Source organism: Anopheles stephensi, chromosome 3 (genome assembly GCF_013141755.1).
Source record: "Anopheles stephensi strain Indian chromosome 3, UCI_ANSTEP_V1.0, whole genome shotgun sequence".
In the NCBI taxonomy this organism is placed as follows: domain Eukaryota; kingdom Metazoa; phylum Arthropoda; class Insecta; order Diptera; family Culicidae; genus Anopheles; species Anopheles stephensi.
This window is the reverse complement of record NC_050203.1, coordinates 70989659-71008355: the sequence shown is the minus strand read 5'-3', so window position 1 is coordinate 71008355 and position 18697 is coordinate 70989659.

The following is an 18697-nucleotide window of genomic DNA, read 5'->3' as shown; positions in this document are numbered from 1 at the left end:
ATTGGCATGTGAACGCTGGTGGCACGGGCCACATTGGTTAGCACGCAACGCTGAAGATTGGCCACAAAACACTTCACCACCAAACGAGGCTGAGAGCGCAGAGGAGGAGAGGTTAACTTCACCACGGGTTGCAACAACATCTACAATCTGCGAATTTCGGAACAGGTTGTTTTCCCGAATTTCGGCTTACCACACACTGCAAAGGGTTGTTGCATACGGCTTGCGCTTTATTCATAACGCGAAGCTTCACAAGGGAAATACGGCACATTCAAAACACATACCACCTCTCACTACGGACGAACTCAAGGCGGCAGAACTCAAACTGTGTTACCTATCACAACGAGACACTTTCTTCGAGGAGATACAAGCCCTACAGAAGGGCAAAGAGATTCCAAAGAACTCCAAACTGAAGTGGATCTCACCCTTCATCGACATCGACGGGATCCTGCGCATCGGTGGCCGGCTCACTAACGCACAACTAACAGAAGCAGAAAAACACCCGGTCATCTTATCTTCAAAGCACCCACTTGCCGCACTACTAGCTGTTTCGATTCACTTGCAAAAGTTGCATGCTGCACCACAATTGCTGCTATCTACTCTGCGCCAAAGATTTTGGATTATTGGTGGTCGCAATTTGTGCAAATCCGTGTACCACACTTGCCACGCGTGTTTTAAGGTAAAACCAACACTCATCAAACAAACTATCGCCGATCTGCCAACATCACGCGTCACACCAACAAGGCCATTCTCGGTATGCGGAGTGGATTACTGCGGGCCAATCTACCTAAAACCAACCATCCGCAACAGAAGTCCGATCAAAGCATACATCGCTATTTTTGTATGTTTTTCAACACGAGCGGTACACATCGAACTGGTTGGCGATTTAACCTCAACAGCATTCATAAATGCACTTCGTCGTTTGGTTGCACGCCGCGGTCAAATCAGGGAACTTCACTCCGACAATGCAACCACATTCAAGGGAGCCGCGCACGAGCTGAATCGCATCTACAAGATGCTTAAATGCGACGAACACGATCGAGCTGCAATATTTGATTGGTGCGCGACGAATCAGATGAAGTGGAAATTCATCCCACCGAGAGCGCCGCATTTTGGAGGTTTATGGGAGGCAGCGGTGAAAGCAGCTAAAAAACACATCATTAGAACCATCGGCACTACAAGCATCACGCAGGAGAACATGCTTACCTTGCTTGCCCAGGTAGAGCAATGTTTAAATTCACGGCCAATAACACCTTTATCCGATGAGCCGTGTGATTTAGAACCACTGACACCGGGCCACTTCCTTGTCGGTGGCAATATGCAAGCGGTACCAGACATCGATTACACCAATACGCCGAGCAATCACCTGAAGGAATACCAATTGGTACAAAAACATCTCCAATCGATTTGGGCCCGATGGTATCCGGAGTATCTGCAACAGTTACAAGCCCGGGCCAAATATTGTTCCGGTAAAGCAGCCGTCCTACAACAAAATCAATTGGTGATTATTAAGGAAGACAATGTTCATCCTACCTCTTGGCCCATGGGGCGCATCGTTGCAGTACATCCAGGAAAGGACGGAGTAGTTCGCGTTGTTACACTGCGCACTGCTTCAGGGAAGCATATCGTCCGCGCAGCTAATCGTCTAGCTGTTCTACCAAATCCAGACCCGCTAAGTCATCTTGAAACCACGGAAACCACATGCACTGATTAATGCGCACTTGTAAACCACGCTACATTGTTTACATTCACAAGTGTCAATCACGGATCAAGATAAACAAACACACGCCCACACGCACCCACATATACACACACACACATGATAACAGGCAGATAGGAGATAAGCATTGCGTCAGGAGTACACGATTAGTTTTGAATTCACATTTGCATGAAATTTAAAGAAGTTCCTTCTTTGGTGGCCGGGAATGTGGGAATTAGAATAATTATATAATCTTGCATGCATTTGAACTACAGGATTTAATATTACAATTTTCGAGCATGCATTTAAATTTCACGAATTAAACAGTAGACAATTAAGGATTAAGATTAGGACTACTCGACTGTTATACACTTACACGAACTACTCGAATTACATGTAAATCATTATGGACAAACGAATACACAGTTGCAAACCGACCAGCGATACGAGTGCACACAGTCTCACTTCAATCCTCAAAATATATCACAACCACCCCCTTTCGTGAACATTTTCACACCACCAAACACCAGCACTGATGCTCGTTGCTCGTTGACTCGAGGGTCGAAAGAGTGGTAAAGCAACGAACGAATGCAATGAAGGATCATTGGATTGGAAAAGATGGGCAAGCGCTGCAGACCAGCGAGATGGCGGCTTGTGAGGGCAGAGACAGAAAAAGAGGCAGTGCGAGGGATACATATTTAATACGCTTAAAATATTGATAGGCACTTTTTCGGTGAATTTTAGTCCGGTAAACAGCATAGGTAATGTAAGGTTTTTTGCTACACCCGGCGGTACAGTAGGGGACAGAATTATGGACACATCAAGGCGTACAGGATTTTGGATTACAATTCATCCAAAAATTAATAAATGAAATATACACAAATACGTTTTTTGTGTACCCATGTCGCAAATTTCTTTTAAGAGTGCCGTGTTACTTGTCTTTCATGCGCTTTATATATAGTTGAGCCTGAGTTAGGTTAGCTCAATTTAAAATGCATTTTTTTTACTTATTTTTTCTTTTTAACTCTTCTTAGCATAACATGTTTGGAACAAACGCCTAAAGCTATGCAATTCACAACATTCAATGCAAAGCGAATGATTTAAGTATTGCATAAAATTAGGCGTATTTTTTTAGATATCTGAGGGATTTCACGGCAGTGCTATAAACTGAATTTAAGCTATTTAAGTTCAATGTGCTGTTTTTACACACAAAAATCGTTGAATTTTACATTTTGAAATGTTTTGTAAAATCGTACTCTTCTTTGTAAAAAAAAACAATTCCAAGGCAATGCCCCCTTTTTCACACCGCACTGTGTTGTCAGCTTGCATGCACCAAGATGAAAGCATGACCACAGGATTGATTAAAGGCAGAAGGCACATTTGGCCCCGGGAGGACCGGCAGGAAATCAATCATCTCACATTATTAAACATGCATCGGCTGGGGATGGGCTTGCGGGCAGATGATTCCTTCCATATCCGGCACTACACCATGCGCCAAGGTACGGTGGCAAATATTTATGATTACGCTCGTGTATGTAACACCGGCTGCAATAGGAACCTTCCGTGAGCTGTGTTTGACGAGCAAAACGAGCACTTGTTTGTTTAACAAATACTTCCTACCGTTAGTTAGTATTAAACGCGTTCTTAATCGTCCCCAGGTATAAGGCGAGTTTGAAGAAGTCTTGTTAAAATTACGCTAAACCAAGCGTAACCACTTTTCGAAAGTTTTTCTCTCCGCGTTAGAAAAAGTTTTCACCGGATGTGCGATGAGCCTGGAACCCCGGGCCGGCTGGCAATGTTTCGAGCAGTTTTTACTGTCGAACTGTGCAATTAACGATTTGTTAGAGAGAGAGAACGAGAGAGAAAAGGAAGTACACCGGTGTGCCAATAATTAAGCGAAAAGTTTTTCGAGCATTAAATTGTGCGATGAATGCAATCAGCAAAGTCATTGATGAGCTTTAAGAATGGACAAGCCGGGAAGGATCCCAGATCCCGGAGGTTATAGCAAGATGGGAAGTTCTTTGTTATTAAATGAACAATTCTGTTCACAGATAAATTAACAGCTGCTTATTTTTTCTCACTTCCTCCGAGACTCAAAGCATGGCAGAGAGGAGAAGCACTGAAATATTTAAAAAAATGCGAATCGAATGACTAACTTTCGAGTCGAATGCCTAGATGGATGTGATCCGGAATGAGGTTGGAATGTTGAAAAGGATCAGCGTACGGTAGAACGGTTTGAAGATGGCGAATCAAGAAAAAAAATCACAGAGACACACAGGTACACACAAAAAGCGACCCAACTCCCTGCAAACCTCATTAAAGGTAGACAGGTAATCATAAGCCGGTTGAACAAGAACAAGAACTAAGTACGAGAAAACACGTACATCGTTGTAGGTCCAGAACACCGGGAGGGATGGAAGCCAGGACAATGGTGGAGATATTTCAAGCGAGGGGGGGCTAATTTTAACATCGTACCGTGAGCGTATTTCGAACGCGGGCATGCTAAGTTCGGTCCGTCCCGTACAGACAAGCAACCGAACCCTGCCAACCAGTCAACCGGCGCATTATTAAGCAGCCCTTGCGACGACACAAACACCGACCAAAGCGAGATGTGGCACTGGGATCGTTGGGAAGAAAAGAGCGGGAGAGAGAGAGAGGTGGTAGAGGACAAGGACAAGACCGAGGACACTGGGAAAAATGAAGAACGTGCCTCTGCTACAACTGGAACAAACGGAAAATCGACTTGCGAATGCGAGCGACCGAGCGAGCTGGTCGCCATGGTAACAGTTATTTAGCCCTCACCACACAGGGATGCTGCAAGCGCATCCCTAACCACCAGGCATCGAGTGGTACGAGGTGAAAGTACTATACTACTACCACCGAAAGGGATAGACGATGGAGCATGATCGGGCTGAAAGAGCGAGATGGGTGCAGAAACAACGAGCGAAAAAAATAATCTGACGGCTGATGTATTTATGTGCTTTTTCTGGTACGAAGCGTTCCATGGACTGCAACCGTGTGTGTGTGTGTGTGGGTGGACTGGTGTGCACCAGGCGCATCCTCTGGCCAGGGTACGACGACTCCCAGCTATCTTCAACCGAGTGTGCCGCACGGTTCCTAAGTCAGTATGTGGGGGGCTTAGATTTCGGGTTTTATTTTTCTCTCTGTCATATTGTGAGTGTGTTTTTTTCTTCTGTTATTTCAAAGTCCGTTTCACTCAGTTTGCCGAAAGATGGCGCTCATTGTGCTGGAGGTTTTTGGGATGGTACAACTACAGTCAAAAAGTGTGTGGATGGATTGATAAGTTCCTGGGGAGGATTGGGAAAAGGAATGAATAAGAATATAAAAATTAAGGGAATGAAGGCTCGTGGATTTTGTGATAAATATCGCCTAAAGGTATGCAATGTAAAGTGGTGCAAATTGGTTTAATACATTGTACAATAATTTTTCGGGCTTTCCTTGCATATTCGCATTCACAAGCCCTATTTTCATGTTTTTCTCTAGAATTAGAGCGATTCGTTGGACCCAGATTTAAATTTAGATAAATCCATGACATCAATTTAAAAAAAACGAATTGTTGGTAGTTGTATTACTTTTGAGTATTTTTTTCAGGAGCTTCTGTCATTTAATATGTTTTTTAGGAAGGCCATAAACAATCATTCATATAGTGCGATTTTTATGAAATATTATTAATTGCATACTTTAAGGCGTTAGGCATCTGAAATCCCATGTGATTCATTGTCTTTTAGTGCCCAACCTTCTGAATTATGTTTTCTAAAATAAATCTCTCGGCTGTATTTATAAAAAACATCTCTTTTACCTTCTTCTTCTTCCTAGGCACAACAACCTTGAAAGGAGTGCAAATTATTAGATTTAATTTCAAATTTCCAGCAACTTTTCTTTGTGTAAAAATTGTAAAATATGTGTCAAGATACTTTTAGAATTCATGTGTTTGACCCCAAATCATTACTTATTATTCAAACTGTGAGTTTAATGCGCTCGCTGTTTTTTTAGGTGCGAAAAAATCGTAAAAGTACATCTGGTAATAAATAATTCGTTCTTCGTATAAGAGTCTGAACCTACTGTTCCCAGCACTTATCAACCCAACCCGCACAATGCAGCCTGAACGGCCGGACCGGTACGGGGGAACAACACCGCCCACAACCCAACGCCCACACGCGTACCTACACAGTCGTACATCCTTTGTGTGACTGTGATATCAAATTTATCCCACCACTGCAAACTGAAGATGTATTCGTGCGGAATAATTTTCGGACGCGTTTGGTTGTACCACCACCATCGTCAGCGCACTCGCCCGAAGAAATACCGGGCCAGGATGCTGCAAAGATGGATGACGAACGAACCGGCGACAGGACGGTGGGTGGTGTGATGGTACGAAGAAACGGCATCAGCAAAAGGGAGATGATTGCACAAAGAGGATTAGAGTCACTGCGATGAGATGAGATTGTACCTTGGTGTTTTCCACACGGGGGCTGTCGGCGGTGGTGGGCCGTGTGACGTCAAGCGCGGCGAGAAGTGATCGGAAAAAGGGCAAAAGACTTGCTGGACGTCCGCGTCTACGGGTGGGACGGTGCGAGATGGAGCGACGTGTGGTTGAGATTGGAAGTGAAACGATGCAAAGCATTGAGCGCATGTTGTCGATTTTCATACCAAAGCCACGACGCAATAGCCCTTTTTCGCAGAAGGCTGGAGGGTGGCAGGAGTTCCGTAGAAATCCTGGGAGTGTCCGGTGAGGGAATAAAATGTAGTTTTACAGTCGATGGTTTTGCTAGGTCGTTGTTGGTGTTTCCGTCGGCTGGGGATCGGTTTTAGAAAACTAGCGGCACCAGCAGCAGCAGCAGCAGTATCAGTAGTCGTTCACACTCGAGCGATCGAAATACATTTTCCATCATCGTTCAAACCCACATCTGTGACTGACCGCACGGACGATATTGGTGCTGGTCGTCGTACGGCTGGTACGACTTCATCACCAGTAATGGTACATTTTGCGTCCTCTCTGCCGGCACTCGGTTGGTAGCCGGTTCTGCCGGTGGGCTAGGCTTTGGACAGTTTTGCACAAGGAAGCTTGATTTTTATGATCGCCATTGTGAAAGTGTGATTATGAAGGGCTGTGCCTGTGGAATGGGGCCGGGAAATCCATTTCTGTATTGTGCCGCTTTTCTTTTTGTTTTTCCACTCAGCTGCACACGGACAAACGAGCTGAGAGCGGATGCTAGGAGAGGTGACAAAAGGTATTTGGGTTTGATTTACCAGAACGACACATTTTTATTCGATTCCAAGTGGAAGAAAATACAAAATAGACTCAGGAGCGTTGGAGCGTGGAAAAAGAATTTTCGAATCTGATTTTTCCTCGCTACATGCTAAATGCTTAAGAAATAACAGGGACGCAGTACATTCAAATGCATAGTTTTAGGCGCACCGTTCTGCGAATGTTTAAAATCCACAAAACGCCTAAAGGTATGCAATCCAATATCACAAAAGCCTTTCCAAACTGTATAGCCCTATGTAGGCCGCTCCCAGCAGGAACAGGACGCTTCTTAATCTGTCCATTAACAGATTGCATCGACGTGTTGATATAAAACCCGTTCATAATTGGATTAAAAATGATGCTTCGGACGCCGGGTGGTCCATTTCCCACCGGTCGAACAAAAGCCTCAACCCGATGGAAGTAATATTTATCTGTAAATGTAATTTCACCTGTTCCGGGCTGTCATTCGCTACCGAAAGCGTGCTGGCAATGCAAGTGACAAAGGCACGGTGCTCAACTGGTGCTCCGTCATTTTAACATTCCGGGAAGGATTAGGGGTTAGAATTGTAACCGCAGATACACGCAGGGCGAACAGATATTACACCGGTCCGGAGATCCGACCACAAAGTCCGACCCGGGTTTGAAGACGTAGTGTACAAAACCACTGTTTCGAGTTGACAAGCAGTTGGGCAGGACTTCGGAGGAAGAAGAGATGGAAACGCGGTAAGGTATCAGTATGCATCAAATATTAAAATCAAACCAAAACCAACGTTGAGCTACCGGTCCCGGGGGAACTGTTCCGTATTTAACCTGCTCGTAGGGCACGGCCTAGGACAATCCTTGTTCGTGTGACCGAGTGTGTGTGTGCGTGTTTGTAACGTTGGTGTGCTACTCCCATTAGTATCATCTGCAGAGGCTACGATGGCTGGATGCTGGGAAACTTGTAGAATCTAGTCTTGGCTGGTGAAAGATAGGAAATACGACCGGAAACCGGCGATTCCGGTGAGGTTTGCAGTTAATGGATCGGTCGTTTCTCTTCGCTCGAGACGGGATGTGTTGTTGGATGAGCTGGAAAAACGCTTGGTGGCTATCTGATCTCGGGAGAGCAGGAGAGCATTCGGGAAGCGTTTACCGGCGTGCCACAATGTCGTGTATAGCAATCGCACTAGTGAGCGAGTGAGTTGCTCGATAAGACACATTAATGCACCTGTAGTTTATATAATTGAAGATTGTTCATAATAACAAAGAAAAGAAAAACACACAGAAAGTGCTTGGAATGGATTCGTTACGCCAATTACGCACGGTTCAGTAGCATCGTTGAACGATTGCCGTACGGGAGATGGGACTTGGTTCTCGTCTCGGTGCCCCGCTCGGTGTTGCAGCATAATTGATCGATCTGACGTAAAAGCTTTTTTCGTACAATCCAGAGAAACCGGAGTACGAGTGTACGAGTGAAGTTAATAATGTCCTGAGGAGTATTTAGGGTTGGAGCGTTGTGTAGGAGTAGAAGCTGGAGTTGCTGAATGGTTTATTTTTAGATAAGGATTATTATAGCGAATTGATACGGAGGTGTAACATTCGTGACGCAACTAGAGCGTAACGGAGATTGAAATAGTGATAAGAGTAGTAATTTAATTTTAAATTCTAGTTCCAGGTTTATTAACATTGTTGACTCGAGCTTTAAAGTAGAAGTATTCCTGCAGTGCTAGGACAGAACAGAGTTTCCTCGATTAACGCCTGAAAGTATGCAATATGAAGTATAAATGATTAATTACCATTTCCAAATAGAATCTGTTTTTTTTGCGAGACCTTTTGGCAGAGATATTTTGGAATTCGATTGAGCATCAATAGTCGAAAAATTGCTCCGTATATCTCTTTTAGATCTCATACATATCGGTGTGCCCTCTTGGGAGTGGTAATAAGCTGTAATAGGCGTAAAAGACGCCTGACAGATCAGTAAACTTGAAAGGACGTAATGGAAAACAATATCGTGAAGATGTTAGACCTGTTGGCAATAAGTTTTGTAATTTTTTTTTTCGACCTTCAATGAGTTATTGCAACTGCTTTCTATGCCGAAACAGTTTTACGAAAGTTTAAAAAAGGCAACATAAATTATACTCCCATAACACCCTTCCCTGGTGTATCGTTTCACAGAAGCTTGCAGTTACGAAAGTTAAAGACACGAAAGCAAAAACACCTCCTGCAAAGAATCATCTCTCCAGCGACCAGTAACATGGCTAATTATCGTAAGATTTTAAACGCACAACTGCTTTTCGTGCGCCGTCAGCTTACGGAACCAAAGGTCGGCATTCCCTTTGTATACTCGGCATACTCGCCATACACCGACCGACAGCGTAATGAAGTTCACAGTTCCTTCAAGCTTGATGCGTTCACAGACACTGCGCCGCGAGTCTCCCGACAGAAAAAGGGTAATGGATGCTGTGCTGTCGGCGAGATACTCTCTTTTAGTTTTAATTAAAGAATTTGCATATTTTCGATTAGTTTGCCGTCGTTTGCTGGATCGAATGTGCTTCGCACCGAACGAGTCCGGCCGAAAAACTCCGGAAACGGCCTATCATATTTCAATCGTTTTTATATGCAGCGTTGCTGGATGCGCTCTGTGCTGATTTAAAATTGAAATACCATTTTTTCCCTCCCAGCACTTTTTTGAACTTTTTTGATATTAAAAAGAAAATCATACCGTTTGAGACAGCAGCAGTGCCTTGAAAGTTAAGGAAATGAGACAACTTCATTATGTTTTAATTCGCTTCATTGGCTGTTGGAAGTGGGAAAATGTGTTAAATTTCCGCACCAATCATTTCCTTGCGCCAAAAAAGTTTAAAGACCGCTTCGCTATGTCCAACAGACAAAACCAAGAAAAAAAAACAAACACCCGAAGCGTGTCTAAAGTTTAAACCGAGGGCATCAACTCTCCCACGTTGGGCTCTCGAAGCCACCCTTGCTTAGACTCAAGAGTAATAGTAGAGGAAAAAAACGAAAGGAAAAAGAAGCTTTTTAGCCAAAAAGTCGTAAATAAAAAGAAGCCGGTAAATAGTAACAAGCCAAACGGTTCAGAAAATTCGCTCCACGCTGCGCTCCGGTAAAAGACGGATCCGGATATCGATTTTTGGCGAGTGCTCGTTTGCAAAAATCTCACCATTTGCTCTGTGAAACTCGCGGTACACGCTGCGAGGAAGCTGTAACCTCGTTGCGAGCTGGGAAGGCCACTGGAAACAAAGAAAGGGAGCTACAGCAAGAAAAAAAATGAAAAACCAACCCGGACACACCAACTCACAAAGACACGCTCTGCAGCAGCAGCAACAACAGGAGGAAAAAGTAAGGGTGGGTGAACCGCCCGGGGCCGTCGAAGTGTGTCGATCGATGATTACTGCTGGGACAGTTTCCCGGGTCGTTGGTTTTGTTTTGGATTGGGGAAGGGAGGAACGGGAGCGGTAGGTGGGTTTCGGGAAGGTGAAGGGTGAAACAAATTCTGGCGCGATCCGATAAGCAGCTCAGCACGGGAAGATGAGTCGGTGGAGACATTTAAATGAAGCATGTACCGGGTCTGCCTTTTTTCTCTCCTATTTTACGGTCGCACGTACTGTCAGAGTGATAAGGCTCATAAAACTGGCTACGGCCCTGTGTGTGTGTGTGCGCGTGCGACGTTTAATATATCAAATTACAGTAGACACGATAATGTAATGGTTGTAAAATGATTCGTTCGGGTTTTTAATGCCGTACCATATTAATCACGTCTTTAACCAGGAAATGTACTTAGTAACAATGGAATAAACGATAAATACATCGCATTGCATACATTCAGGGGCATTTGAATATATTTTTTGAGCATTGGAAATAATAGCCTACTTTGTAGTGGGAAACTTATGCGGAATACATCATATTGCATACATTCAGGCGCATTCCCCTGTTTTGGTCTACAATGAACAAACTTTTTAGTTTTAGTCCTATTTTTCTCAAAATTGTGTTAAATTAAAGTAATATTTTCTACTTTCAACCGAAAAACTGCCCACTTCTACATCTGAAACATAATTTTAAAGCTCTTCAAAAACCGTCCCACACAGCGTAGCACAGCATAGCACGGGAAACTACCCACCCGGGAAGGAAGCCGGAAGACGATCGATCGCAAGGTGACCTTCGTTGGATGATAAAAATCATATTACTCAGCACCTTCCCCCATTGTGTGCTGTGTACTGACTGTACCTCCCACACGAGACCACAAATCAATATGGTAAGGGTCGGCCGACATCTCGGCCTGAGCGATTGGGGTTCGCCATTTGTGACGCGACCCGGGTTCCCTGGTTTCCGGGGAGTTTATGTGTTTTTTCCCTATGATAACTTGAGTCCTCGTACTTCTTTTTTTGCACAGACATTCGAATACGTTCAAAGTTCCGTGGTACGTCCAATCGTACCGTCTAGCAGTGGCACGGATATCGGAATGCCTACCGGGCGCTGTACTTTTAGCATAATGTCCACGGTGTGCCACAACAGTGACACAAAGGAGACGAGGGGAAAAAACGGAATGAAAGAGGCCAAACCGCGCCAGATGAAGCGAAATGTGTGTGTGTGTGCGTGTGTTTTCTTTCGGTTCTTTACGCCTTTTTTCTGCTCCTCGACCAGCCAGCTTCAGTGACGTGGTTTGTCTTCGGTTGCGAGGCAGGAAAATTTCATCCCATTTTCCATCACTCGGTCGTTTCACACTAGACTGGGCATAAGAAGATTTTTCTTGTTCCTCTTTTTTTCCTGCTCTGCCATCCAAACCCGGCGGCGGTCCGGTGGCCGAGGCGACAGCGGCGCCGGTCTTCACACGGCAGGGCCGGGGTTCAAATCCCATCCAGACCGCCTCCCCGTACGAGAAAGGCTGACTACTTTTCTACGGGTAAAATTAAGTCACAGAAAGCCAGAAATGGCAGGCCGAGACCTCTCGAGGTTGTAGTGCCACAGAAGAAGAAGAAGAAGCCATCCAAACCCACATCGGCGTACCGTTTTTTTCTTCCGAGTGCTGGCCACTTCAGAAGCAGTATTTTCTTTCCGCACTCTGAAGTGGGGGATGATGCCATCTGACCGTTGGAAACTTAGCCGCGCCGAATGTGATGCGGTGGACAAACGGCTGCGAAACGCGGCTGCAGCTGATGGCCACCATGGATGGCGGCTTTCACCATGAATAAACTCAGAAATGAAATCGGCAGCACTGGCAGAAGTTATTGATGTCAGTAACAGAGTGTAGTAGCGCTCGGAATGGGTTCGGAACGGGTCCGGCCCGGGCTTTGTGATGGAGAAACGAGAATAGAAGTGAGAAAACATCCGACAGCGTCCACAGCATGCAACGGCGGAAAAAGGGTTTTGATAAGAAGACAGAAAGGCGTAGAGTGAAAGAATAAAGCAAAGCAAAGCAAAGCAAAAAACAGCCTTCCCGCCGGTTGAAGAGGACATTTTTGATTTAGATGGCTGGGGATGAAGGGCTGAACAGATCGGTCGTTCGGTTCGTTCGTTCATTTCGTACGGTACGGTAGCATGGAACCTGGATGAGTTCTGTTCTTGATACCATTCAGCATCCGTTGAAAAGGCGTATGATGAGGCGTTTATATTCTAATGGTTCGGCTCTTGAGCTGACGGTCGCGAGCATGGTGAAATAGATTTTTTCCCCATCTTTTACCGTTCTGCTCTGAACGATGATCGTAGGCAGGGCTGGTTAGTTGAACGTTGAAGCGAACGATAATTAGCTCACTGTCGATGAGGTGACTAATTTCCATGAAATGAGGAAAAATGTTAGCCAGCGATGAAGGGTAATTTAATGCAGGGCAAGAAGTGTATTGAATGAGTAACAAGCTTTGCGCCAAGGCAGTAACAGCTTGACGTGGAAGTGTATTACAATGTTTTATTATAAATATATTATTGATAGTGGTGAAGATCAGGATGTAGATTCGAAGAAGAAGAAAAGAGGTAGAATCGATATTATTTACTATTTAATCTTAAACTAAGATAAACATTTATTGTCACTCACAGATGGTAGAATTTAATTTGGTCAAATTTAAGTTAAACACTCCTTACATTAGCTACCTTCGAGAATTACTAACAATAACTACCTTCTAGCACATAGTCGACATAGGTTCAAGGGTAGAATTTCAAAGCGTGTTCTTCAGTATTGAAATGATAAAGTACTCTCATCATTATTATGAAGCTATTGCTTGATAATTCTGTCTCGACAGTAACGATAAAGCATTGCTAGTTTTGATAAAAAAGTAGTAATAATTTTGAAAACCATAACATGGTTCAGTGAATTGCAATAAATCATACATATTGCATAAATTCAGGCGTTTTGAAAGCTTAGGAAAGAAAGATTAATCCAGATATTTTCCATTTCCTGCAAAGACTGCAATTGCATTAAGTGACTGTTGATGTGTTGATGTGACTGTTGATGAGATGTATGTTGATAAAAAAGATTAAATCAAAGAAAAATTATTTAAAATTCTTCTATTTGAACCTTCTTCTAAGAACAGGAACGGCTGAAAATAATGAACATTGATTATTCCATCTTTGTATGCTTGATTTTTTACCCTGAATCGAAAATCAAAGCGCAAGCTAGTAAATGTTAAACTGTGTGATGTGTCTGATTTGTTTCTTCAGCCAACCAAATTCGCTCTGTTTAACACAGATAAAAAACAAAACGTGTTTGAAAAATGAATTTCCACTCTGCTGGATAACAACAAATCCACTTCAAAGTTTATAATGTAAATCCAATTTCAACGAATCGAGAGTCGAAATTCCCGGTACGAGATTGTTGTTGTTTTTTCTTCCATTCGTGCAAACATGCTTTCCGATTGCATACATTAAGGCGGTTACAAGCGGTTCGCACAATAGCAATTTTCGAAATTTCATTAAACCGCTCATGCTGAGTGTTGGACCGGGTTTCGTGGAAAGTTGTGCAAAATGTCACACCCTTTTTTCCATCCCCCCCTCCCTTCCCCCGCATTCCTTCCCTTCCACATCCCCTTCTCCCTGCCGGCCTCGGTCAATAGAGTTTGTCATAGGATTAACCAAAATGCCCGTATTTATCACGTTCGCTCGGGTTTCTGTCTATTAACACGCTTAGCAAAGCCACACACGGGTTGATACTTCTCACACACGCACGCACACAAAATGACCATTCGATAAAGCTCTGGACTGGTCGGGCGCATTTTTCGGTACACCCACCCCCTCCCGGGGAACGGGGACCACAGGGTGGTGGTGCCAAAACAGCTTAACAATGCCCCCCCCCCCCCCCCCTTAGCATCCAGCATCTAGTGGTGCAACAATGGGTTCTCGGTTTGGAGTGATTTTTGTTTCATTTCACTTAATTTCCACAGTCAATAGAGGCGGCCATTTTGTCGCACAGACAGAGAGGAGAAGGGGATGTGGGGCTGGATGCGAGGATGGGTGCGAGAGGTTCGGGTCGAGTTACGCGGGTTTGTGGTTAATGTCAACTGCAATACCGCAGAGTCCTGCCTTGGAGGTTTTGAGTGCGACTAACCCCCCCCATAACCTGCCCCTGCGTGTATGCAATACCGCGTGCGTGGTTGATTCGGTTTGCCGATCGTCGGATGGCCCGGCGGTGGTCGGTGGAAAATTGCTTAAATGGAAAAGTAAACTCAACACATCGAAAATATGAACGCAATCGATTGTGGGCCGGATTCGGTGGGAGGTTGGGGGTGGCATTTTCCTCCACCACTCCACCGCCGCTTCTTTGCAGCCTTTCACTGCTCAGGATGCCCGTGGGCGACAAATAAAAGTAAACATCGATTTAGTGTTTATTTGAGTAGAACTTTTTTTTTCGGTTTTTCGTTCACTTGTTTCATTTCCATCCCACTCGTAAAGCACACCCGGCAGAGCGTTCGTGGTGTGTGGGGTGGTTCGTGTGGTTGTATGCATCGGCTTCCCCTTTTTGCCGCTTTATTGCTTTCTAATAGCTATCATTGCGAATGCGGCAACCATTTGTTATCATTTAATTTAAAACTAAATTTCGAGCGAACATAATTTAATGCCTCGGTTGGGATTGGGGAATTTTACCGGGGAAATTGGTGCGCTATTAACTGGACCGTAAGTGAAGGTTTTTTTTGTAAGCTTCTTCTTTGCTCGCATACAATCAGTACGAATTTTATGGTGGTTTTGGATATTTAGTGCTAGCAGTGTGGGGAAGTATTTTCCATTCAAGGTATTTTGGTATGGTTTTGCGCATTGAAAAACTTTTCATTCAACCTGTTTCAGAATACGGCAATGGTCGAAATCTCCCATCCTCATTCTTTTCCCGAAAAGTCGTCATGGAACAGTTGCCAGTGCCGGTGAATGTTGTTTAATAAAAGTAGTAGTAGTACATAGTTGTACCGATTTAATGATCTACCCAAATGATGTTCGGTTCACTAGTCGCTATCTATCGGGGCACCAGCAAAAAGAAATGCTGAAACCCGGCTGGCTGAAAGGATCACGCGCAGCCACGAAATGAAAGCAGCCATTTGAACCCCCGTTTTGGGCACAAGGGAACACAAGGGCATCATCCTTTTGTTGGCTGCTCTCCCGGGCAGAAATATAATATAGATTTACGCGAACGATAAGGCGATTTGTGGCGCTTACAGTGCTGGCCCATAATGAATGGTTTTCATCCTCTCGGCAGCATTCAAACGCATGAATTCAGCAAACGGAACGGGCTGCACAGATGTATTAAAAGGAAAAATCACTGAATAGACAGACCTAGGCGCAAAGATAACGTAGGAGGGAGGAAAACCCCGGCCGATGACATTAATAGAATGCGGATGTCGGAAGACATAAAGAAAATAGAACGACTGCGAAGGTGAAAAGGGAAGAAGTTTTTCTGTTTTGGTGCGTTATCCCGAAATGTAGGACTATTAATAACTGTTAGTGATTATGGAGCTTTTGTTTTCGCCGAGGCCGGAGAGTCCGCGTTTTCATTTATGAATCTCAAACTGTTCATCTTTAATCTGATGAGCCTTTGTTAGTAGGAGCTTTTTGTTCGTACGGGCAGAAGCAGAAAGGGGGAAGATATTTTAAAACAAAGCTTCAAAATCCTTTACCCACTATAAAGGCTGATAAAACCCTTGTACCGGACGATGTTGAAAATAGTATTCAAATTTCTTAAGCTACAGGTTTGCTAGCAGCAACCGCTTTGCAAATAAGTTAGGTTAGGGTTTGGGCACAAAAAGAAGGAACCCTTTTCCTGCGGACACTTACCTATGCTTTGATACCTTGGCGACGTTGACAGGACCTTCGGAGCGACATTTGTAAGGTTCTATCGGTGTACCAATCTGCGCTTGAGAGAAATATGTTTAGTAGAATTATGATTTTGTTTAAGAATTATGGAGATTTTGCTAGGATTAAGAGCTCACCATGCAGCTGGTGAACATGGCCGAGCTACACTGATTCCTTCTCTTGATTGATTTAGAAGTTGTATAGGACAGCTTAACCTTGGTAAAATTATACCTTGATATAGCTCTAATTACAGAACATAGACAATTTTTTGGCTCTATACCCTATGCATAAAGAAAAGCACCGTGAGCTGAACGATGTTATCACCCTGAACGATGGTTACATTCTTTAGAATCCGAAAGGGCTGGTCATGAGAATGGCACCGAACGACCCAGCCATTGTCTTTACAGGCTTTCGTCATGGATTGAAAAGACGTGCTAGGTTCAAACAGAGAACGCCATCACTCCGCGTTGATGTCAGAATGATCAGGATATTGGACTGGCAGACGATGACGCTCCATCGTAGGACTACTGCAGCTAGGCCATAAAAAAGTATCTACATTTGCAAAATAAATAATATGTAAATCATTGCAATTTTGTAGTTTTAAAAAGGCTTTAATACTTTCCATCCTTCCTAGGTTCATAGCATTGTATAAGAGGAAATAGACTCTTGTGGCTCAGCAATATCTCAAAGAAGCTGCTTTATGAGCATCAACGGTCATGTTTTATGAAATCTTTAAGTACACTGTATAAATAATAATATAAATAATCAGAATTATATTTAAATATAAGCCTTCATAAAAAATCATAATTGAAACACAAAGGATAGTACTACGTAAAAAATTACCCTGTTCCACCAGAACATTTTGTCATCGAATATTGTGGTTGACATTGCTGTCCATGATCAGTAGTTAAGAGGACTTTCAAAACCATTACAGTGGTCACTCATCACCTTGTGCAAAAATAAATTCTAAGCCATCGCCAAAAAAACTTAGCATAATATATCTAAAATTTTCCCATTCCATCTCTTCACCGAGGTCTATTCCTATCGGCATCTGCAGTAACATAACTCAATTAACGAAAACTGAAAGCATTCAATTCCCATTCCGGCAAAACCAGTACTACTGTGCCTGAGCGGCAAAACTACACCATCCTCGTACGACCAGCCACTCAGTGATATTAGTAGTGAAACACATTAAGCACAAAGTTGCTACTACACCGTCACCGTGGTGCCGTCCAGCTGTCAGTATTGACATTCCCCATAACACGGCTGCCGTGACAGAGTAAGGTACGCGTGCGGTAAGTAACAAAGTTGCCAGGTATAAACACACACACACACACACACACACTTTAGTTCTGTCTGGTTTCTGGTTGCAAACCACCGACCTGATGCGACAGTCATCAGCTATTCGGAAAAATGAAAATTTAGCAGCAAAGTAAGCAGAGCGGCACGCACAAAGTAAGGCTAGCGGTAGAGTAGTTACACCAGTGAGTATGTGTGAGTGCGAAACTTGTGAGAGATAAAAGGTTGTGGAGAAGGAAAAAAACCGGGGAGACACTCGACACCACGCTCTGTGTGAGCTGTATTTTAATTTAATTTTTAAGTCAACCCTCACGCCTCGAAAGCAGCTGCTGCAGCGTAATAATGTGGCTATTAGTTTGTATAAAATTAAAAATCTTGCCATCCGTATAGAACAAAAAAACGACGGCGCCAATCCCCACATAAGGGTGCTTTAGGCTATGCAGTAGTTTCGCACCCGGAGGTGAGCTTGGATTGGATGCTGTTTAAGTGTTGAAGGTAACACGCTTAATCTGGAAAGTGGATTGGAGATGCAAAAGCACCGGGAATGGATCATTTTATCTTAATAAGAAGCTAGGGCTTAAAGATAGAAGCTAATCAGAGCTGAGTGAATAAAGTGCATTGCGCTAGTGTTTTTTTAATACTTAAAATAATTTAGTTCGAAAAATAGAATAAAACACCAACAAACTAGGGGAAGAAGCAAGCGTCCAAGTAGGAGATAAAAACGTTTGCGATTCCCCGCTTCTTCTTGAAGAGGCAGGATCGTTCAACTTTTCCCCGTAATGGCATGTTTAATGAATCGTACCATTAGTTTTAACGTCTCCTTGTCTGTATCCGAGGTGTCCCGCAATACGAGAAGAAAACACAAAGGATGTGCTTTTCCTTTTGCCTGTTGTCGTAGCTAGTACTGTACGGTGAATGCAGAGAGTGTTACACCATCGCCTGGAGGGTTTGAGTGTACCTGAACTGCTGTAACGGTGGCATTTTTTTTCTTCCTCCTTTTTTCGTTCGTTTTTTTCCACCGATGATTATACCCAGGCAGTGGTCGTATTAGGGTAAAGCCCACACCAGCTTCTCCACCAGCGCAGCGGGAAGAAATAAAGTAGGGGAAAGTATTACCCGTCTTAAGATTAGCCAGACTAAGGGAATTGTTTTTCGCTTCAGAGTGTCACACTGAG